This window comes from Furipterus horrens, unplaced genomic scaffold, assembly GCF_987537825.1.
Source record: "Furipterus horrens unplaced genomic scaffold, mFurHor1.1.pri manual_scaffold_1, whole genome shotgun sequence".
Lineage (NCBI taxonomy): Eukaryota > Metazoa > Chordata > Mammalia > Chiroptera > Furipteridae > Furipterus > Furipterus horrens.
In genome coordinates this window covers 119,140,033-119,163,514 of record NW_028327171.1, presented here as the reverse complement: position 1 = coordinate 119,163,514, position 23,482 = coordinate 119,140,033, and positions in this window count along the sequence as shown.

Below are 23,482 nucleotides of genomic sequence, written 5' to 3'. Positions count from 1 at the left end.
CTCTTTATGTTCTTGATCAATGTAGGCTAAACATATATCAATTTTTTTATCCTTCAATAGAAGCAACTTTTTTGATATTCTCTATTGCTTTTCTAATGTGTTTTATTATTTATTTTCACTCTAATCATTGTTTTATCTCTTCTGCTTCTAATTATTAATTAGAGATCTTTTGTCTTTTATAAAGTATATGCTATTTATTATACTATATATTTTCCTCTGAGCATTGCTTTACTAGAAATCTATAAATTTCAGTATCTTGCTTATTTTATTTATTGAAAAGAATGTTCTAATTTTCTATGAGTTCTTCTTTGACTCAAGTTATTTGTGAATATGTTTTTTAATTTTCACGTATTTTTGAGTCTCTGAAATATTGTTCTGTTGTAGGTTTCTTATTGCTAAAAATAAATGTATTGGGGAAACAACTGAGGACTAGTTGAAGGAAAGTCTCATAACTAAAGATTTACAGAAGAAGCCATATTGAGATTGGTAGAAAAGACAGAGGCATGAAAAGTGAAGGTCTATAGGTAGTAGCTGAAATTCTAAAGGAATATCTCAGCTGCAAAGTGTCCCTCTGAGAAGCAAGGGGTCTCAATTCCAGGACGGGTTTCTTAACTCAGAGCAAAGAGCCAGGAAGAGGCATACACATATATGGTTGTGAAAATCAGTGAAGATTCTCTCCACCAGGGAGAGACAGGAATCTGCTACAGACAGAGGTGCCCTCTTAAAGACCAACTAACAAAATCTCATTTGAAGCCACTCATCCTTGTCTTTGATGCAGAGAAGGCAGAGTGAACTATAGTCATGTGAGAAGTAACTGAGGTTTGTTGCTCCAGGGAGAGAGCTGCCATGATACCTGTGCTGAGTCACTTTCCCACACCACAGATATCATCTTTCTAGAGTCGAGTACTCACCTCCTATGGTATCATTCTGAGGGAATGCAATAACCCCACTCTCTGGACTCTCTGTAGCCCCACCTTATGGAGCTTATGTCCTGCCGAGAAGCCAGCTGTTGTGGCCAGAGTATAGAGACCTGGGAAGAATCAGAATGTGTCAGTGAATGAGTTGTGTGGCTTTGGAATGGGGACCATTCCCCAGCTTTCCTGTAAACCTGACTGGTGCTTCTCCAGGGTCCTAGTGGCCCCACCTTCTCAAATCTTGGTAGTTATGTCCTGCCTTGTTGAGGTATGGGCAGGATAAAGGACAGAGTGAGTGGTGTTGCTCTGGGGAAGGGGCCACACACCCCTCTACTCCAAGCCTGTTTGCAACTCCTCCTTATGGGAGATCCACTAGCTCCATTCTCTGGATTCCTGGTGGCCCTACCCACTGAGGTTGGGCTCCTGGCAAGATATGAGGCAGACTGGTTGTGTGGCTCTAGGATAGGGGCCATTTTTTACTCAAGTCTGAGCAGTACTGAGCCCTCCCTTCACATGATCAAATTTCAGTCTGTTTGGGCCCAATACACTTTGCTGGCCTCACCTTAATGAATCTCTGAGATCCAACCCCACCATAAAGGATTATGAACAGCCAGCAGGTGGCAAATAGACTTGGTATACCCTGAGACATTTGCTGAGTGACTTCAGATCCAGCACTGGCACTGAGTTTGAACATATAACAATCTGGTGAACATCACTCACCCTTACATGGAGACTCACTGAGAGCCTACCTCATGCAACTTAAGTACTGCCCAAGGCTCTTTCAGTGAATGAGCCTAACTGGTATTTGACAGTCAGAGGCAGATGAAGGCAGATCTTGGGGTGCATTGGGACTTTTCCTAACATACCCCTGGGCCCAGTGCTTGCAAAACCTGGCCTTGGTACACAGCTTGGTCTTTACAGTGTACACCCAGGCTCAGCAGAGACAGCCACAAACTGTGGATTGCTTTGTAGCTTCAAACAGGTTTCATAGGGCAAGTCAAGCAGCAACTAACATTAGGTCAGCATCAGAGTCCTTCTCAAGATGCCCAAGAACCAACACACCCTGTGTCCAGATTCAGATAATATCAGAATAGGATACAATTACTTCACAAGTGGCATATTTAAAGGGAAATTGTAGCAGGCATCAGACCCTGCTAAGGTGAATTTTGGGTCATATGATCAGTACCTTTACAGCAGCTCATTCTCTTGTGGTCGGGGTTGGTCCTCACAATGGGCCAGTCTGGATGTTGGCTCCATAAACAAATGGGCTTATAACAATCAACTCAGTTATAACAGGAAGGCACACATAACCCACACAAAGGACATTCTTGGAACACCTAGCTCAGGTGATCAAGGATACTGTGCCAATGGTCCTACAGGACACCTACTACATTAAGCCATACTACTGAGACTGCGAATCATCAGATATATTTAATACACAGAAAAAAGAAAAAAAAACAACAACCAAAAAACACAAAGTGGCAGCCAAAATGAGAAGACAAAGAAAGATGCCCCAAATGAAAGAACACAACAACTCTCCAGAGAAAAAGCTTGTGGGGAACCACTCCTTGTGGTTTAAGGAATTGTAACCCTGGCTGTGAACCTGACTTGCCCCCCTCCCCCCAGCTTGTCTTTAAGTCTCAACAAAAGGCTGCATGGGAGACATGACCAAAAACCATTCAGAGGGTTTCCTTGGGAATTGGATTTAAAGAATGCTCATTATGCTTTAGAACTTTCTCTGCTTTTCTTATCTCTTAGTTAAGTATAAACAATCTCTAGCAAGAAATATATGAAACCTTGCACCTAATGCCATTGTAGCGTCAAGATGTTTAATAGACCCTGACACAGACTGGTCACTGTGCCCACTGTACTGGAACTTGTAATCTATTATTGTCAATTGTAATCCAGGTGCCTAAAAGCTATTGATGATTTATGAATTTTGACTTTGTATCTCCTATGTGTATCCTTCTCAATAAAAAGCATGAGGGACGGAGGTCTGGCTGCTATTCTCCACTAGAGAGAGTAGCCACCTTCCTACCCCCCAGACTTAATGTAGCATCCTGGATAGATTTGTTTTGCTGTGATCATGAAACCTCTGCTGGATAGAGTAGTTTCCAACTGAGCCTAGGGCGGTGGAGGCAATTCCACCTCAAAAGCTAATAGAAGTGAAGACAAGCAATGTATCAAATATAGAGTTCAAAAATTGGTAATAAGATGCTCAAAGAACTTAGTGGGAACTACAATAGCATGGAAAAGAACATATAAGTCATAACAAAGGAACTAGTTATATATGAAGGATACAATATCTGAAATGAAGAATACATTGGAAGGAATAAACAAGAATTGGATGAAGCAGTAAATAAAATCAGCAATTTGGAAGACAAGGTAGCAGAAAACACTTAAACAGAACAGCAAAATGAATAAAGAATTAAAAAAAAATTAGGATAGTTTAAAGAACCTTTAGGACACCATGAGCATAAAAACATCCACATTATAGGGGTACCAGAAAAAGAAGAAAGCAAGCAAAGGAATCAAGTAGCTATTTGGAGAAATAATGGCTGAAAACTTCTACATCCTGGTAAAGAAAAAAATACACACAATTCCAAGAAGCATAGAGAATACCAAACAAGATTAATCCAAAAAAGGCCCACTCCAAGGGATATCATAATTAAAATCTTAAAAGACAAAATTTTAAAAGCAGCAAGATAAAAGCAATTAGGTACAAGAGAGGTCCCACAAGGTTGTTAGCTGATTTCTCAACAGAAATATTTCAGGGCAGGAGGGATTGGAGTCCAATATTCAAAATGATGGAAAGCAAAGTCCTACAACCAAGAATATTTTACCTAAGCTATCATTTAAACTTGAAAAAGAAATAGTTTCCCAGACAAGAAAAGGCTAAAGGAGTCTATCACCAAATCAGCATTATAAGAAATGTTAAATGTTCATTTTTTAAGAAGAAAAAAAAAAGGAACATAGTTAAAATAATAATATGATAATAATTGCATAGCTATCAATAATCACTTTAACTATAAATGGTTTATATGCTCTAATCAAAAGACATAGGGTAGTTGAATGGGTAAGAAATCAACCTCATATGTATACTGTCTATAAGAGAACCATCTTAATGATAGACAGACACAGACTAAAATAGAAAAACAGAAAAATATATTTTATGCAAATGGAAATTTTAAAAGGCTGGAGTAGTAATATTTGTTTGTTTATTTATTTTTATTTTATTTTTTATTGTTTTTCTATTACAATTGTCCCACTTTTTCCCTCATTGCTACCCCCCACCGAGCCCACCCCTTCTTCCATAGTCCATCCCGACCCGTTGTCCATGTTCATGGGTTATTTATATTAGTTCCTTTGCTAAACCTTTCCCCTACTTACTCCCTTCTCTCCCGCCCCTTCCCCCCACCCCCTGATAACTGTTACTCTGTTTCTTCTTCAATTTTGTTCATTTGTTTGTGTTGTTCATTAGTCTCCTGTATTGGGTTATAGCATATGGTATTTTTCTTTCATTGCCTGGCTTATTTCACTAAGCATAATTCTCTCTGGTTCCATTCATGTTGTCACAAATAGCAGGAGTTCCTTCTTTCTTTCTGCTGCATAGTATTCCATTGTGTAAATGTACCAACATTTTTTAATCCGCTCATCTACAGATGGGCACTTGGGTTGTTTCCAGCACTTGACTATTGTAAACAGTGCTGCTATGAACATAGGGGTGCATAAGGTCTTCTGAATTGAGATATTAGAATTCTTCAGGTATAATCCTAGCAGTGGAATCGCTGGTTCAAAAGGCAGTTTCATTTTTAGTTCTTTGCGGAAATACCATCCTGTTTTCCACAGTGGCTGCACCAGTCTGCATTCCCATCAACACTGCAATAGGGTTCCTGTTTCTCCACATCCTCGCCAGCACTTGTTGTTTGTTGATTGGTTGATGATGGCCATTCTGACTGATGTAGTGATATCTCATTGTGGTTTTTATTTACATCTCTCTGATGGCTAAAGATGTTGAACATTCTTTCTGTGCCTATGGACCCTCTGTATATCCTTCTTGAAGAAGTGTTTGTTTAGGTCCTTTGTCCATTTTTTAATTGGGCTGCCTGTCTTCTTTGTGTTGACATATGTAAGTTCTTTATATATTTTGGAGATCAATCCCTTATCTGATGTATCATTGGCAAATATATTTTCCCATATGGTTGGTTCCCTTTTCATCTTGCTGATGTTTTCTTTTGTTGAGCAGAAGCTCTTTAGTTTGATGTAGTCCTATTTGTTTATTTTTTCCTTTATTTCCCTTGTCTTAGGAGATGTATCAGTGAAAATATTGTTATGTGGGATATCTGAAATTTTTTCACCTATGTTTTTCTCTAGGATTTTTATGGTGTCACATCTTACATTTAAGTCTTTTATCCATCTTGAGTTTATTCTGGTGTGTGGTGTAAGTTGGTGGTCTAGTATTTTTTTTTTTCCACGTCCCTGTCAAGTTCTCAAGAGCCATTTGTTGAAGAGACTCTTCTTATTCCCTTTTATGTTTCTTCCACCTTTGTTGAATATTAGTTGACCATAGAGGCCTGGGTTTGTTTCTGAGCTCTCTATTCTGTTCCATTGAACTATATGTCTGTTCTTATGCCATTACCAGGCTGTTTTGATTACTGTGGCCTTGTAGTATAGTTTGATGTCAGGTATTGTGACTCCTCCTATTGCATTCTTCTGTCTCAAGATTGCTGTGACTATTCAGGCTCTTTTTTGGTTCCATAAAAATTTTTGAAGTATTTGTTCTAGGTCTGTGAAATATGTTGCTGGTATTTTAATGGAATTGCATTGAATCTATAAGTTGCTTGGGGTAGTATGGACATTTTAATAATGTTGATTCTTCCCATCCATGAACATGGTATATGCTTCCATTTATTTGTATCTTCCTTAATTTCTTTCTTCAGGGTTATGTAGTTTTCTGAGTACCGGTCTTTTAACTCTTTGGTTAACTTTATTCCTAGGTACTTTATTTTTCTTGTTGCCATAGTAAATGAATTTTTTTTCTCGTTTCTATCTCTAATGTTTTATTGTTGTTGTATATAAATGCCTTTGATTTCTGAATATTAATTTTATACCCTGCTATTTTGCCAAATTCACATATTAGGTAGAGTAGTTATTTCGTGGAGTCTATAGGGTTTTCTATGTATACTTTCCTGTTGTCTGCAAAAAGTGATAGTTTTACTTCCTCTTTTCCAATTTGGATGCTTTTTATTTCTTTTTCTTGTCTGATTGTTGTGGCTAGAACTTCCAATACTATGTTGAATAGGAATGGAGATAGTGGACATCCTTGTCTTGTTCCTTATCTCAGGGGGAATGCTTTCAGTTTTTGTCCATTGAGCATAATGTTGGCTTTGGGTTTCTTGTATATGGGTTTTATTATGTTAAGGTATGCTCCCTCTATTCCCATTTTGCTGAGTATTTTCATCATAAATAGGTGTTGTACATTATCAAATGTCTTTTCAGCATCTATTGATATGATCATGTGGTTTTTGTCTTTTGTTTATGTGGTGTATTACATTTATTGATTTGCGAATATTAAACCATCCTTGCATCCCTCAGATGAATCCCACCTGATTATGGTGTATAATCTTTTTAATGTGTTGCTGGATCCAGTTTATCAATATTCTGTTGAGGATTTTAGCATCTATGTTCATCAGTGATATTGGCCTGTAATTTTCTTTCTTTTTTGTGTCTTGACCTGGTTTTGGAATCAAAGTAATACTGGTTTCATAGAACGAGTTTGGGAGTCTTCCCTCTTCTTGAATTTTTTGGAATGGTCTGATGAGAAAATGAGTTATTTCTTTCCTAAATAACTTGTAAAATTCACCTGTGAAACCATTCGGTCCAGGGTTTTTGTGTGCTGGGAGATTTTTGATTACTATTTCAATTTCACTCTTTGTTATCGGTCTGTTCAGGCTTTCTGCTTCTTCTTGATTTAGTTCTGGAAGATTATATGTTTCTAGAAATTTATCCATTTCATCTAGGTTCTCAAGTTTCTTGCCATATAGCTGTTTGTACTAATTTCTTACAATCTTTTGTATCTCTGTGATATCAGTCATGATTCCTCCTTTTTCATTTCTGATTTTGTTTTTTGGGGTCCTCTCATTTTTTCTTAATGAGCCTAGCTAAAGGCTTGTCAATTTTGTTTATCTTTTCAAAGAACAGCTCCTACTTTTGTTGATCTTTTGAATTATTTGTTTAGTCTCTATGTAATTTAATTCTGCTCTGTTCTTGGTAATTTCATTCCTTCCACTCACTCTGGGCTTTGTTGTTTTTGTTCTAGTTCTTGTAGCTGTAGGGTTAGATTTCTTACTCAGGATTCTTCTATCCTTTTTAGGTAGGCCTGTATTGCTATGAACTTTCCTCTCAGGACTGCTTTTGCTGTGTCCCATAGGTTTTGGGCTTTTGTGTGTTCATTATCATTCATGTCCAGAAACTTTTTGATTTCTTCCTTGATGTCATTGTTAACCCATTCATTATTTAATAGCATGTTATTCATTCTCCATGAGTTTGAATGTTTTTGAGATTCTTCCTTGAGGTTGATTTCTAGTTTCAAGGCATTGTGGTCTGTGAAGATGCTTGATATTATTTCAATTTTCTTGAATTTGTTGAGGCTTGTTTTGTGTCCTACCATGTGGTTTATCTTTGAAAATGTCTCATGTGTATTTGAAAAGAATGTATATTTTGCTTCTTTGGGGTGAAAAGTTCTATATATATATCAGTTAAGTCCATTTTGTCTAGAGTGTTGTTCAATGCCTCAATATCCTTGGTGTTTCCTTGCTTCGAAGATCTGTTCATTGTTGACAATGGGGTATCGAAGTCGCCTACTATGAGTGTTTGCTGTTGATATATTTTTTGTAGTCTTCCAATATTTTACTTATATATATATCGGTTCACCTATGTTTGGTGCATATTGTTTACCAGGGTTACATCTTTTTGATGGATTGTTCCCTTAAGTATTATAAAATGTTCTTCTTTGTCTCTTTTTATGGTCTTTGCTGTAAAATCTGTTTTGTCTGATATAAGTATTGCTACCCCAGCATTTTTTCATGTCCATTTGCTGGGAATAATTTTTTCCATCCCTTCACTCTCAGTCTGTGTAAATCTTTTGTTTTGAGGTGTTTCTCTTGTAGACAGCATATATATGGGTTATGCTTTCTAATTTACTCAGCTACCCTATGTCTTTTGATTAGAGCTTTTAATCCATTTACATTTAAGGTTATTATTGACAGGTATTTATTCATTTCTGTTTGTTCTTGTGTTCCTCTCCTTCTTTATTTTTCTTCTTTTTCTTACAGCATTCCCTTACCATCTCTTGCAATGCTGGTTTGGTGGAGATGTATCTTTTAGTCTTCCTTTGGGAAATTCCTTTTTTCACCTTCCATTTTGAAGGAGAGTCTTGCTGGGTAGATTAGTCTTGGTTGTAGGCCTTTGTTTCTCATTGCTTGAAATACTGTTTGTCATTTCCTTCTGGCTTGTAGTGTTTCTGTTGACAAATCAGTTGATAGCCTTATTGGAGCCTCGTTTTATATTATTTGCTGTTTTTCTCTTGCTGCTTTTAGGTGTCTCTCTGTCTTTGAATGTTGCCATTTTTATTATAATGTGCCTTGGAGTAGGTCTTTTGATTCATTTTCATTGGGACCCTATATGCTTTGTGGACTTGCATGACTTTTCCTCTCATCAAGTTAGGAAAATTTTCTGTCATTACTTTTTCAATCAGGTCTTATATCCCTTGCTCCTCTTCTTATTGTATTCCTATTATTCTAATGTTGTTTAATCTCATGTTGTCTTCTAGTTCTCTTAAACCCTCTTCACTTTTTTTCAGTCTTTTTTTATTTTGTTGATTGTTTTGAGAATTTTTTTTCTACATTGTCCTTAACTCACTGATCTGGTCCTCTGCTTCATTTAACCTGCTTTTGATTGATTCTACTGTGTTCTTCTGTTCAGAAATTGTGTTCTTCATTTCTTCTTGGTTCTTGTTGATAGTTTCTATGTCCTTTTTTTATGCTGGTGTAGTTCTCAGTAAGTTCCTTATAGCTTCCCTGGAGTCTTTACAGTTCCCCTGGTGTTCATTATAGTTTTCTTTGAGTTTGTCAAGTTCATTGAGCTTCCTCATTACTATTGTTTTGAATTCCATGTCTGATAGCTTTCTTTCTTCTATGTCAACTATCCCTCCTGGGAAATTCTTCCTTTCTTTTTGGTAAAGTGTTGTTTCTGTTAGGTGGGGTGTTATTCTGCCTCCTCATTTTGGGCACTGGTCTTGTTTCTGCTTCTTAGATTCATCTGCTTTTATTATCTGTCTTTATTTTGTGAATTTCTTGTATACAGTTGTTGAACCACTTGGAGGGGAGCAGTCTCCTTAAGTGACTTCTCCTGTAGCACTTGGGATGCTTCTGTACTGGGACCTAGTCCGCTGCTCTCCCAGCTCTGTCTCAAGAGCCAGCACCCAAAACTTATTACAAAGTGCCTCTAGTTCATTTTACTGTCCTTTGTCCTCAGCCAGAGGTGAGTGCATTCCCTCCTGAAGGTCAGGGGTGGGTTGACCTGTTGCATACCTGGGCCAGGTGGGTCCAAGGGAGACTGGTTGCTCTCCTGTTCTGGCAGAGGGGGAGACCTCTACTTGCCGATGGGCAGATTTGTTGTGGGCCTATTGGAGTGGATGGCACATTGGTTTCATGCCTGTTGGGGCGATTCTGGATGGCGCCTATGGCTGTGTGTAGCTGGTGAGTTGGTTTTGTGTCCGTTGGGCTCCTGTGTGCAGTGGCATAGGGCACCTGGGTGCCGTGGCTAACATCTAGGTTTGGTACCTATTGTTTTGGGCCAGAGGTGCCTGGGCGTAGTGGCGGTGTGCACCTGCGTGCAACGCTGGGTCGCGCCCTGGTGGCACCCATGCACGGTGGCCAGTGTGTTTATTTGGAGCCTAATGGGGCAGGCTGGGGGTGCTTGCTTGTGGTGGCCAGCACGCTAGCCTCACACCTACTGAGCCGCGCCTGGGGAGTTGGTTTTTTGCGCATTGAGGCGGTGCCCCAGGCACCTGTGCACAGCAGAGTTGGGCGTATGTGAGCTGCGGCCAGACCGCTGTTCTCGCGCCCACTGGGGCGTGCCCAAGTAGCACCTGGGAAAGTGGCCAGTACATTGGTTTAGTGCCTATTGGGGTGGGCCAGGGGTGCCTGTGCAAGGTGACCGGCATGCCCAGTGAGTTGATTTTGCACCCATTAGGGAAGGACTGCAGGCACCTGAGCACGGGGGAGGTGGGCGTCTATGCCTGGTGGCTGGTGCGTTGATTTTGTGCCTGTTGGGGCGGGCCTGAGGGGCACCTGAGCGCAGCGGCTGGTGAGTTGTTTGTGCACCTGGGCGGGCAGATGGGGGCACCTCCCTGTGTGTGCTCACGCGACCCGGGGAAGGGTTGGGGAGTGGGAAAGTGCACTTCTGCACCTGCGACCCTCAAGAATCTAGTCCCACCCCTAACCTCTCCCCCCTTCTCTGCAAAAAACAAAAAATAAAAAGAAAAAGGAAAAACACATTCATACATACACAGCAGTATGCTGTTTCTTGCCTCTCAGCCCCAGATGCCACCTGGCCCACTCCTGGATCTGCCAGTGGGCAGAGTCCTGCTCTCCTCCCAATTCCTCTCTGGGGAAACCTGGGGTCACTAAAAAGCCTTTGTGTACTTCCAGCCGCAGCTCGGGAAGCCAACCCTGTCAGAGATCCTGTCTCATCCCTTTCTCCTCCGCTATCCTCACCAAACAGGTTGCTCCCAGATGGTCTTCTCTGAATCAGCAGTGCCAAGGCTCAACTCTTGCCAGTATCCAAATGTTAACTGATATGTTCTGTCTGCAATTAGTCCAAACTACAGACAGGCCACGAGAGCTAGAAAGCGCAGCCTCCCCTCACTCCTCCGCCATCTTCGAACCCCCATAGTAGTAATATTTATATAAGGCAAAAAAGACTTTAAAACAAAGGTGGTAGTAAGAGACAAAAAAAAAAAATCACTACATAATGATAAAGGGAATAATCCAATAAGAGGATATAACCATTGTAAACATTTATGTACTTAACATAGGAACACATATATGAAGTCTGTTTGGAAAAAGTTCAACCATTTTTAAGATAATGAGAATGGTTTGCATGACATGAATGTAACCTGGCAGCCAAAGAGAATGGATTGGAATGTGCATACATGAACAATGACTTCACTGCACTCGTCAGTGGAGGTGCTAGATGTCACCTTCAAGTGAGCATGTGTACTGTGTGACCATCATATTCAAAATGACTGAACCAGTAGAGCAATGAATCTGCATCCAATTTTGTGTTAAGCTTGAATGTTCCTCCATGGAAACTACAGTATTCCCTCAATTATCGTGGGTATTATGTTCTAGACCTCCCTGCAAAGTAGGAACGTTACATTTATTCTACACTCTTAAACCTACATAGTTTTAATAACATGCGTATACAGTACCACAAAATCCCACGATATAACAAAAAATCCGCAATAAATAATTAAATATAATATTTTTAAAAATCCCGTGATACAGTGAGGCTGCAATAAGTGAACCACGATATAGAGAGGGACTACTGTATTTGGATTCAGAAGTCTGCAGCTGTGGGATACTGGTAACTGGTAGCTTCACCATGACAATGCACCTGCTCATGCATCACATATCATGCAGAGATTTTTGGCAAAACATCAAATTGCCCAGGTTTCTCAGCATCCCTGCAGTCCAGATTTGGTGCCCTGGGACTGTTACAGAGGGAAAGGGGGTTCTTTCATGTGGTGCCTTAGTGTAAAACCCAGCAACTAGTGTTGAGGAAAACAGGTCTTTATTTACAATATTCCAACCTGAGGAGGGCAATGAGCACTTCAACTCAGAGCCCCGTTCTCCCTTGCTCCCCAAAAGACAAGAAGCCAAAAACATGCCCAGAAGTTCCCCATCCCTTATCTGTCAGCTCTCTCTTTCAGGATCTGGGGTATGATGGCATCAACCTCCATGTAACAGTCTAGGAAAACATGTGCCATGTTGCACTGGATCATGCATGGTTCTCTCTCTGCCCTTTCAAAGCTGCATGGAGTTCTTAGCTAAAATGCCTGCTGCCTATTTTTAAAACTCTGACTGGGTCCTGTGATGCAGTGGGCATGGTAATCAGTTCTGACCACTCACAGAACTTGCGCAGGCTCTGTGTGTTCTTTTCTCACTATTTCATAGTCAAAACCCCTCCCATCTCCTTGGAGCCTTGGAGGAACTAAAGCAATTTGCACAACTAAGGCACTAGCTACCATAATTATGCAAAAGCATCTTAAAAGCTGTTCTCTTCTCCCCAGAGCCTGTGGGTTGGGGATTTTTGGGTACTCCCACTCTGTAATAGGACTTCTGTCTTTTCCCAAAACTAAATCACCTTTGAAAGGGAAGAGATTTCAGGTCCTTGATGGGATTCCAGAAAATATGATGCAACAGCTAATGGGGATTGGGAGAACTGTGTGAGGTCTCAAAGTGCCTACTCTGAAGGTGACTGAGGTATATCATTGTCTTATGTACAATCTTTCTTATATCCTGTATCTTCTTCAATAAATGCCTATTTTTTATATTACATGGCTAGATACTTCCTGGACAGACCTAATGTGTAAAGCAAATATTGATGGGCATAAGGGGAGTGATCAACAGTAATATAGTGACAGTAGGAGATTTTAACATTCTATTGACATCAGTGCATAGATCTTTCAGACAAAAAATCAACAGGGAAACATCAGCCATAAATGACACACTAAATCAGATGGATTTAAAGGAAAACATCAACAAAATAAAACAACACACAGAATGGGAGAACATAGTCACTGATGAATCTGCTAAATGGTTAATACACAAAATTTATGAAGAACTTACAAAATCAGTGAAACTGGAAAAAAAACAGTCATATACCAGATCCAATAAGCAGAGATAGGGATTGAATCTTTATGGGCATTTTATTCAGATGGTGGGCTCTTCTTATAAGGAGAAAAGTGTAGGTAAGGGGTTTGGAATTCAAGAAAAAATTTAATCAGATAAAAGCTTTAGCATTCTTTCATCTGTGCTCTGGGCAGTGGTCTTTGTGTCCTGGGCAGTGGTCATCTCACCCAGGAGGACAATGGCTCAGATACCATCCTGATTGCCTGCAGTCCTCCTGAGGCACAAAGGTGGGACTGCTTATGGTTTCCTGGAGTCAAGGTGGGTCATACCTCCAGTTCCTGAAACAATTGCTTTTCTAATACATTGATTACTAATCTTATTAGCTGTTACCTGAAACTAAAATTTTCCAACATTTGAGTCCTCCATTGTCAGCACTAAAAAAAACCAACAATCCAATTAAAAAATGGGCAAAAGACCTGAATAAACGGTTCTTCAAAGAGGACATACAGATGGCCAATAGACATATGAAAAGGTGCTCAATCTCACTAATCATCAGAGAAATGCAAATTAAACCCACAACGAAATATCATCTCACAGCTGTCATAATGGTTATCATTGATAAATCAACAAACAACAAGTGAGTTTTTAATTTTAGATATTGTACTTTTTGTTAAGGATAGAGAAGCAAGTCAGTGACTCTAAACCAGTAGGAGATAATTAACAGATTAATCATGGAAAAGGGGTGAGGAAATGACATCTGCAGCTCCTCACACATATCTCTGGGATCAAAAGAAAGAAGATTGTCATCACCAAACATAGAAAAATGGGAAGATGTAGCTAGATAACTTTGCAAATAAGTTGGAGATAGACCTATAACTAGATTACCCTTAGTTAATCACACCCTGAGTTAAGTAGTTAATCATGTTAGGTTGTGAACCAAGATTATCCAGTGATGGAGAAATGAGGGAGAAAGAGAGGGAAGAAGGAGCTAATCACATTACTATCAAACCAGTTTTCTTCGTCTACTTCATGCGCACATGCTCCTGGCTGGCTGTGCCCCTGACTCAGCAGACTTGTGTTTTATTGTGAGCATTTCTCACACTTCTCAACTCCAGAATTTCTATTTAGTGTTTATTTTAAAACAATTTTTATATCATTATTAATATTTAGATGTTCTATTCAATAACATTATTGATATTCTCAATTTGACAAGACATAGTTTTCATACTTTCCCTTAGTTATTAATAATTTCTTTTAGTTATTTGGATATATTTATAATAACTGCTTTGAAGTCTATCTACGAAGTCCCATATCTGGCCTCACATGAACATTTTTTGTTGGGTCTTCATTTTTACTGGACATGTGGCATCCTTGTAACAGAGTGAGGCCCCACCCCAAAGTCTCCACAGCTCATGGGTTGGGAATGGGGAAAGGAGATCGTCGGCAGCCGCCCGTCTCGAGAGACGATGGTGTAGCTTCTTAAGAGTCTATCTGCACCGCCGAGAATGGCTGTGCAGTCCGACTCGGGAGTGACACGGTATCTGTCTCCTCCCGTGTTGAATCGACATCTTGCGATGGCGCTGGAGTGTCCTCTCCAGTGAAGCTGAAGCTACAGAGCCTGGGCAGGGTGATATGGAGGGTCTGCTGTTGCCCATGCAGCAGACCCCCCCTCTCTTCGCAGCTGAAGGATCCAAGGGAAAGACGGAGTCAATACAGCTTGGCTTCAGGTGCGCCGCAGGAGTTGCCGGTGTTGACTACAATGTCAAACCGCCTTAGGGACTCTGGCTCCGGATTTTCTGTCGGGGTTTACTCCCTTAGCCTTTCCCCTGAAGAGGTATGCCGCAAGGCAGCGGAGGTTTTTTGGAATAAGAGTTTTCCTTCTCTGATGTGCCCTGACTGGAAGATCGAACAAACCAGCGACACTTAGCTCGCAGGCCGACGCTCAATCCACTGAGCCAAACCAGCCAGGGGTCATTATATATATATATATATATATTTGGTTATTCAGATGAAAGGAGATAACACAGCTTTTAAGGTATTTTGCTTTTCTATGGCAAATTGGTAACTAGATAATAGCTGTGCAAAAGCCCAGGGCAAAAAGGTGGATGATAGGCTTAAGATACCATTCATAACAATGACATATGGTGCTCTGAGGCAGCATTTAAAATCAGGTAAAATTAGGGAGAGCCATGAGGATAAAAGTAGAGAAGCCAAATGGTCTGAAAGTGTGTAGACCAGAGTTGGCTAGAAGGTCTGGGATGTGAGGGGGAAGCTATGTGGTTTGAGAGTCTGCCACAAGGCCAGGAGTAAGAAAGAGGAGACCCACTGGGAAACCTTCCTGGAGAACATGCAGGCAAGGCTGATGAGGCTGGAATTGCATGCAGGGACCTGCCTAACTGTGAGATACAGTTAAAAACATGACACTCAAACCAGTAAGAAATGATTAGCAGCAAAAGAGAATGTGGTAAGCAGGTTAAAAAAACTTTCAAGAGTGACTAGAGACACAGATTGTCAGAGCTAAGGAATATTTATCACATGGTAAATTGTGGCTGGAGTCATGAGACTGGAGACATAAACAATCAGAGATAACCCAGAGTGTGAGGGGCACCCATCATGGAATATTTATCACCTGGAAACTATGCATGGTCAGTGAGATAAGGAAACTTATTCATGAACTAATTGCTACCCTTAGTTGATTTAGTCAATTGTATTAGATTGTAACTCTAGAGTATCCAGTAGGGAAAAATGGAGAGGAAGGGGAAGGGGAGGAAAGGGGGGTTTACTCATTAGGATTAAAGTGGCCTGCTCTAAGCCCTGGCTCGCACCCTTTGTTAGGCTGCACCTGGACTTGAAAATCAATGAACAAACAAATGCCTTGTTTACTGCTTAAGTCCTGTGTCCCAGTGTTTTCATTGTGAGCTCTATTTCTCATATAACCGGGCATGGATTAGTCAAAGATGCCTGGCATGCTGAACTGTGACCAGGGATACGGAGCCATGGACTTCTGCTTTTCTGAAATATGGTACCTCTAACTAGCATGTTCTGAAACTGTCTTGGTTTGGCAGGGGGAAGCAGTACTAAGTGTTTTGGGGTATTCTAAAGGGAGTGGAACATGACAGTAAAAACCCACCATTATTCTGAATTTGTGAAACTTTGAAATAAACCCCCTTTCTTTTTCCTTCAGATTTTTTGTATTGGTGTTACAGAAACAGGGGAGTCCAAAAATCCCCAGAGTTTGCTGCTGGGGGATGGGGAGAAGGAAGCAGCTTTCAGAATGCCTCCACATGCCTGAGGCTGGTGGCCAATGTCTTTCTTATGCAAAATGGCTTTAATGCATCCAAAGCCTCAGGTGGTTGGGAGGAGTCTTGAACCAGGGAACAGTATGGAAAGCACACAGAGCCTACGTAAGGGTCTGTGAATGGTCAGAACTGTTTGCAACACCCACTGCGTCAGATGACGCAGTCAGGGATATATAAGCAGCTGCAGACATTTTAGCTCAGACTCTCTCAAGCTCTCGTTCGGGCTCTGGCTCTCACTGGCGCTCTGGCTCTCACTGGCGCTCTGGCTCTCGCTCTGGCTCGGGCTCTCACTTGCGCTCTCGCTCTCGGGCTCTCGCTCTCTCGCTCTCCCATGTGCTCCCTCCACATGGCTTGGTGAAGGGGCCTTCTCCATGTGGCTTGGAGGAGGGGTCTCCAGGCTGCTTTAAGAGGCTCTCGCAATGCAGTTTTGAGAAGGAAAGGAGATCCGCGCAGTTTGCAGGAAGAAGGCAGTTTGCAAGGAGGCTGAGAATCCAGGTGGTTCTGCATTGAGAGCTGGAGGGAACCACAGCACAGAAAGGACCTCCCCAATCAGATTTGAATGATTGGCAGCTGCTGGTAAAGCTGAACTGTGTTTGGAAAGTAGGGAAACGGTTTCTCTAACTTTCCTAAAACTAGCCTGGTTTGGAAGAGGGGGAGGCAAGGATATGTGTTTATAGGTGTTTTAAAGAACATAAGACTTAACAACAGAAATCCGTTAATAACTAAATCTATATGACTGTTAAATAAACAATTCTTTTTCTTTTCACCAAACTCTGGTATTGAGAGTTATAATTTTGGCGGCGGGCAATCGGGCCCCTAACTAAAGAGCCCGTGGGTTTGTTTTCAATTGGAGCAGCCCAGGGGTTCTGTAACATTGGGAGTCACATTTCTTAGCAGTGGGCAATTGGACTCCACAGCTGTTCCAGAACAGCATAGGGTGGGGATCTGCAATGTGATTTCTTTTTTTTTTATTTTTTATTTTTTATAATGCTTTCATTGTTATTGTGGAACACTAAATCTTTTAGCTAATATAATGTAGCACTTCTAGTCATATCTCTTTTTGTTACAGAATGGGGGTCTCCAAAAATCACCAGAGCCTGCAGATTAGGGGATGGCGATAAGGGAATAGCTTTTAAGATGCCTTTGCTGTGACTATGACTAGTAGCTTAGTTTCTCAGTTATGCAAATGGCTTTGGCCTTCCAAGGCCCCAAGAAGATGGGAGGGGTTTTGACTATGTAATGGTGCAGAAAGAGCATACAGAGCCTGCACAACGTTCTGTGAATGGTCAGAACTAGGTATCACACTAATTGCGTCAGAAAACGCAGTCAGGGGTTTAAAAATAAGCGGCAGATATTTTAGCAAGGAGAAGAATTTTATGCGATTTGAAAGGAAAGAAGATCTCCATGCAGCTTTGAGAAGAGGAGAGATCCACACGGTTTGCAAGGAGGGCAGAGGAGATCTCCATGAGGCTTTGAAAGGGCAAAGAGAGAACCATGGGTGATCCAGTGCAACATGGCACATGTTTTCCTGGACTGTTTTATGGAGGCTGATAACATTGTACCCCAGATACTGAAGGATACATCTGACGGATAAGGGATGGGGAACTTCTTGGCATGTTTTTGGCTTCTAGCCTTTTGGGGAGCAAGGAAAGTGCTGGGTCCCATGGGAGAATGGGGCTCTGAGCTGAAGTGCTCACTGTCCTCCCCAGGTTGGAATATTGTAAATAAAGACCTGTTTTCCTCAGCACTAGTTGTTGGGTTTTACACCAAGCACCATGTGAAAAAAACCCCTTTCACTCTGTAACATTCCCACTCTTTATCATTTTTAAATTTTTATTTATTGTTGCTGCCTTTTGTTTAGGGAATTACTTGATTAATTATGTAGATTCTGTGTTATTTGTAATTAAAACCATTAAGTTTTGTGCTACATTTTTTAAAGTTTTTGTTTTAATTTTATGCTTAGCTTTCCAGGGTTCATCTTTAAATTAATATAATGTAGTAGTCGGCTGTTGCATATCAGAAGATTTCCATGAATGTTGTGCCAATTTGTCTTTCTCCCTTTGCCAAGGTGAGCTGTATATAAGGCACACCTTCAAACTTCAGGCAGTTTACAAGATAGATTTACGGTAATCCCTCTCTATATTGCAGGCTTTTAAAAAATATTATATTTAATTATTTATCACGGGCTTTTCACTATATCACGGGATTTTACAGTACTATATATGTATGTTGTTAATGTAGGTTTAAGAGTGTAGAATGTGTTTAAGAATATAAGTAGTGTTTATAAAAGTGTGGAAAAGGTTAATAAGGCAGTGGAAAAGGTTAATAAGGGACCGAGAATTGTTTATAAGTGTGTAGGAAGGGTTTATAAAGCCTTAAAATATATATGAATACTAAAACAAATGTAAGGTTCCTACTTCACAAATTTTCATCTATTGTGGGGGGGGGGGTCTAGAACATAATACCAGTGATAAGTGAGAGAATACTGTACATTTTGCTTTCTCTATGTGCAGAGCTTTAAGTTCAACCAGAGTAGAGTGGGTCTTTTACCAAGTTTTTTTTTTTTCCCCCTGGGCATGTGCATAGCCATGTGCATAAGCAAACAGATCTCTAAGAATATGTCAGAGATTTTGGAATTTCAGATGGTTGTCTTGTTCCCCTCTATTTTCTCTTATATTCCTGACAAGGCTCTTATCTGCCATAAGCAAATCAAGTCAGAATTTAGGCAGCTGATGTCAAGTGATTGATAATGCTTTGTTAATAACCTAAGGGTAGGACTTTTTTTCTTCTTGATGAGATAAGCTCTGAGTTGAAGACCACAACACCTAGCATTAGGGATTTTCCTTACATCTAGAAGTTTAGATAACATTTACTGTGCTTTTAAGACAGTTCTTTTAAAGGAATTTCAATCATCTTTGTTGGCTACAAGAATAGTGATTTTCATGGCTACCACATTATTGATCAAGGAATGGAGAGATCGTCGTCGGCAGCCGTCCGTCTCGAGAGACGATGGTGTAGCTTCTTAAGAGTCTAGCTGCACCGCCGAGAATGGGTGTGCAGTCCGACTCGGGAGTGACACGGTATCTGTCTCCTCCCGTGTTGAATCGACATCTTGTGATGACGCTGGAGTGTCCTCTCCAGTGAAGCTGAAGCTACAGAGCCTGGGCAGGGTGATATGGAGGGTCTGCTGTTGCCCATGCCGGTCCGTCTCGAGAGACGATGGTGTAGCTTCTTAAGAGTCTATCTGCACCGCTGAGAATGGCTGTGCAGTCCGACTTGGGAGTGACACGGTATCTGTCTTCTCCCGTGTTGAATCGACATCTTGCGATGACGCTGGAGTGTCCTCTCCAGTGAAGCTGAAGCTACAGAGCCTGGGCAGGGTAATATGGAGGGTCTGCTGTTGCCCATGCAGCAGACCCCCCCTCTCTTCGCAGCTGAAGGGTCCAAGGGAAAGACGGAGTCAATACAGCTTGGCTTCAGGTGCGCCGCAGGAGTTGCCGGTGTTGACTACAACGTCAAACCGCCTTAGGGACTCCGGCTCCGGATTTTCTGTCGGGGTTTACTCCCTTAGCCTTTCCCCTGAAGAGGTATGCCGCAAGGCAGCGGAGGTTTTTTGGAGTCAGAGTTTTCCTTCTCTGATGTGCCCTGACTGGAAGATCGAACCAGCGACACTTAGCTCGCAGGCCGATGCTCAATCCACTGAGCCAGACCAGCCAGGGACAATGGAGAGATATGTGTTAAGAAGACTCAGTAATTTCTCATGGATAAAACTTTAACTTCTGTGATTTTAGTTAATTTCAAGTTCTGTAATGGTTAGTTTTGCTTTGTCATGTTCTTTATTGTTTTTGTTGGAGAACATTCACTGAGGTAATCTCTTCACTATTCTGGTAATCGCTCCCTCCTACTATTGATAGTTAAGCTAAATTCTCATTGTCATAGCATATTGTTAGTACTTACTCTATGGCATTTCTTATAATTTTGATTCTACAGATTGCCCTATTTACAGTATTTGACATCCATAATGTAATCAAATGCAGGTTTGGCTGCCTGTCACAATGAGAGCCAAATTCATGAGATAGATGCTGGTAGAAAAGGAAAGGCATTTACTCAGATGCCAGCAATCTGAGAATATGATGTCTCTTGTCTCAAATCCCAGCTTCATATCTTGGTGCAGGCAGAAGTTTTTATAAGGAGGGAGAAGGGAAAAGAACAAAAGATCAAAGGGAGCATACTGGCACAATCTAATCTGATAAGGACCTTGAGATTAGTCAAATGATGATCTGGTGTGCTTCGTTTTGGTTTAACATCATATTGATTTTAGGTTGAAGATCAGCAAATCTTCCATAGATGGGATTACTGAAGGTCTGAATCTGTTTCTTTGGAAGTTAACTCCTAGGATTCCTATACAAACATGATGTTTATCTACAGGCTACATATTTTTATCAGACTCAACATTTACAGAAACAATGTTAAAAGAATGGTGGGGTGGGTTATAATTCTAAACTGTTACAATAGGCAAATACATAGTTCATGTCCACAACCTTTCTTGTTGATTTAATTTTGTTAGACAGAAGTTTAGGAGGAGGAAAGGTGGGAGGAGGTTGTCCATAGTACTTTCAGAAAAATCTCATACGTAAGTTTGATTAACTACCTCCAGCTACATATCTGTTTTTAACATGATAACAAGAGGTGTCTGGAGTAAGATAAAAATCTGAGTTAACTTTTCCCTTCAAAGAGTATGTACTACCTTCTTGCACCAAATCAACATTTAATTCCTTCATCTCACCCCATGAATTATATAAATCCGCAGGACAAAGGATGAGTGAGTGCCTATGACTTTCTCGCCCTCCTCGGCTAGGCCAGTTCTCTTCTGAGAACATATTACTAATAAAACCCTGCTTGCATGATAACCGCTTTGTTGATCTGTAATTCTCTACTGCATCGGCAAGAAGAACTGAGCCCCCCACAACAATTCCAGTCATTTAAGTTGTCCATAGTTCACTTTTAGATTCTTCAGGAAAGTCATGAAAACAATATTTTGTATAATCTTGAATAGAAATAAAATTGTGCTTGTGACTTTTGTACTTGAATATCAATTTGATTGGATATAATGTCCCTGATTTATATTTTATTTTCTTGTATATCTTAAATATCTTGTGATATAAAATGTTGCCTTTAAAATAGTCTCATGGCCTCATGAAATTCTTTCCCTTATAATTCATTTGATCTTTAGCCAAAGGATGCTTTATTTTTTGTGTTACAATAATTTTACTTTAATATGTCTCAGTTTTGGTTGTTTTGTGTAGATTTTCACAATTATGTGGAATGCCATATAGATTCAAACAATGTTTTAATTCAGCAAGTTTTTTGAATTATATTTTTAGTATTTGTTTTATTTATTGCTTCTGATTTCTTCTTTGGGAACTCTAAATCTATGTATAATAAATTTTATTTGTCTTTTTTCTATATCTACTACTTTCTCTCATCTTGTTTTAATCTTCCCTTTGTGTCATTTATATCACAAATTATGATGTTTATTTTATTTATCATGTATTTTTTTTGTTTATTGTTTATTCCTGAAATAATGTTTTTGTTTTTTAATAAGTTTCCTTAAATCTATCACCTCTCTTTTAAACCATTCTTTACTTAATTTCCTAAATTTTTAGTATTTTCTAATTGTAATTTGTGTTACCTTTATTTAATGTTTACCTTCCTCTTAATTTCTCTTGTTTAATTTTGTCAGTACATTTTCTGGGGGTCTTCCTTATTATATGAATGTGTCCTAAACTTCTGAAGAGAGAAATGCATCAGGATAACTTTTATAGCTTTATTTCTTTGGAATCTCATTGTTTTACAAAGAGGTAAGTACGTTGTTTCACAAAGAAAAAGAAATATGTCCACATGCTTTCTGAGATATGCCTTCTCTGCTTCCTTTACTATTTGTTTTTAGATCTTTTAAAAATTGATTTTATTGTTTAACATGTGTTTTATTCTTAGCAATTTCTCCTTAGAGTAGGTATACTTCCTGGAATGCAGGTTTGGTTTGTAAATTAGAGAGTCCATCCCAAGATTTAAGGTTTTCTAGGAGTAATCTGAATCGAACAGTTAGGGCTCCCTTCAAGTTTTGGCTGCTCTTCTGAATTAGTTTGTCATACTTTGCAGTGAATTCATGTCAGTTTTGGAGTTTGTCTTTCTCTGTATGTGCTGTAGGTGTTGATATATATTTCTTGCTCCTGGTTTGAGATATGTAGAATACCTGCTCACCAATTTTGTCATAAATGTTGTCTATGTGTTTTTATTTAACTTATTCTGGTTGTTGTGTGCATGAGAGAGAAAGAGAGAGAGAATACTTTAGAAGGATCAAGGAAATTAAAAAACTGTTTGCCATTGGTAACATCTTTCTAAAATTCTAATGATTATATTTCAACAATCCACTGTTTATTTTGTTGTTTCATAGCATTTTTCATCATGAATCTTGTATCTTTTTTGAGTTCTTGCTTTATAAAGACCATACATTATTTCTTTAATTTCATAGAGAAATATTGATCATGAATTTCATCATTTGAATTGTGTCATATGTCTCGTGTATATTAATCAATTGCTTATGTGTTTTTCTCTATTTCTTGTTTTCTTTGAATATTTTTATCTGCTATGCTAATATTTTCTTTTTAATACTCATTCATATCTTAAAAGTGGTAGAGGAAAAAGATCATAGAGAGTAAGTCTTATTGGGCTAACTTTTTGAAAAATATAGCCTTAAGAAGTTACTAGAATTATTTATTGCAGAACTTTAGCAATTTGAGAGACCTCTTATTTTTTTTGTTTTTTGTTTCATAAAATGTTCATTTGCCCTCAGGCTTGACTCTCCTGTAGAATAATTATAAAGTCCTGAGTAAATATATTGCATGTATGACTGTGTGTGTGAGACTTAATCTATACTTCCTTAGACTTACTAAAGATCTAACAGCCACAGCTTTTTATCACCCACACATTTTTTCCCTATAATTTCATGTCAACAGTAATATTTCCCTCAAATATCTGGTACCTTCTTGTCTAGCACCACATTATTTGCTAGTTCATAAATATCAAACAAGGTTCAGAAGTACTACTCTAGAATTCTTTTTTAAAAATATTTTTTTAATTTATTTTCAGGGACAGGGGAAAGGAGGAAGAAAGAAAGGGAGAGAAACAATGATGTGTGAGAGAAATATCAACCAGTTGCCTCTCATGTGCCCCCAACTGGAGACATGGCCCAGGCATGTGCCTTGACAGGGAATCAAAATGATGATCCTTCAGTTTGTAGGCCGGTGCTCAATCCACTGAGCCACACCAGCCAGGGAAAGATTTCTGA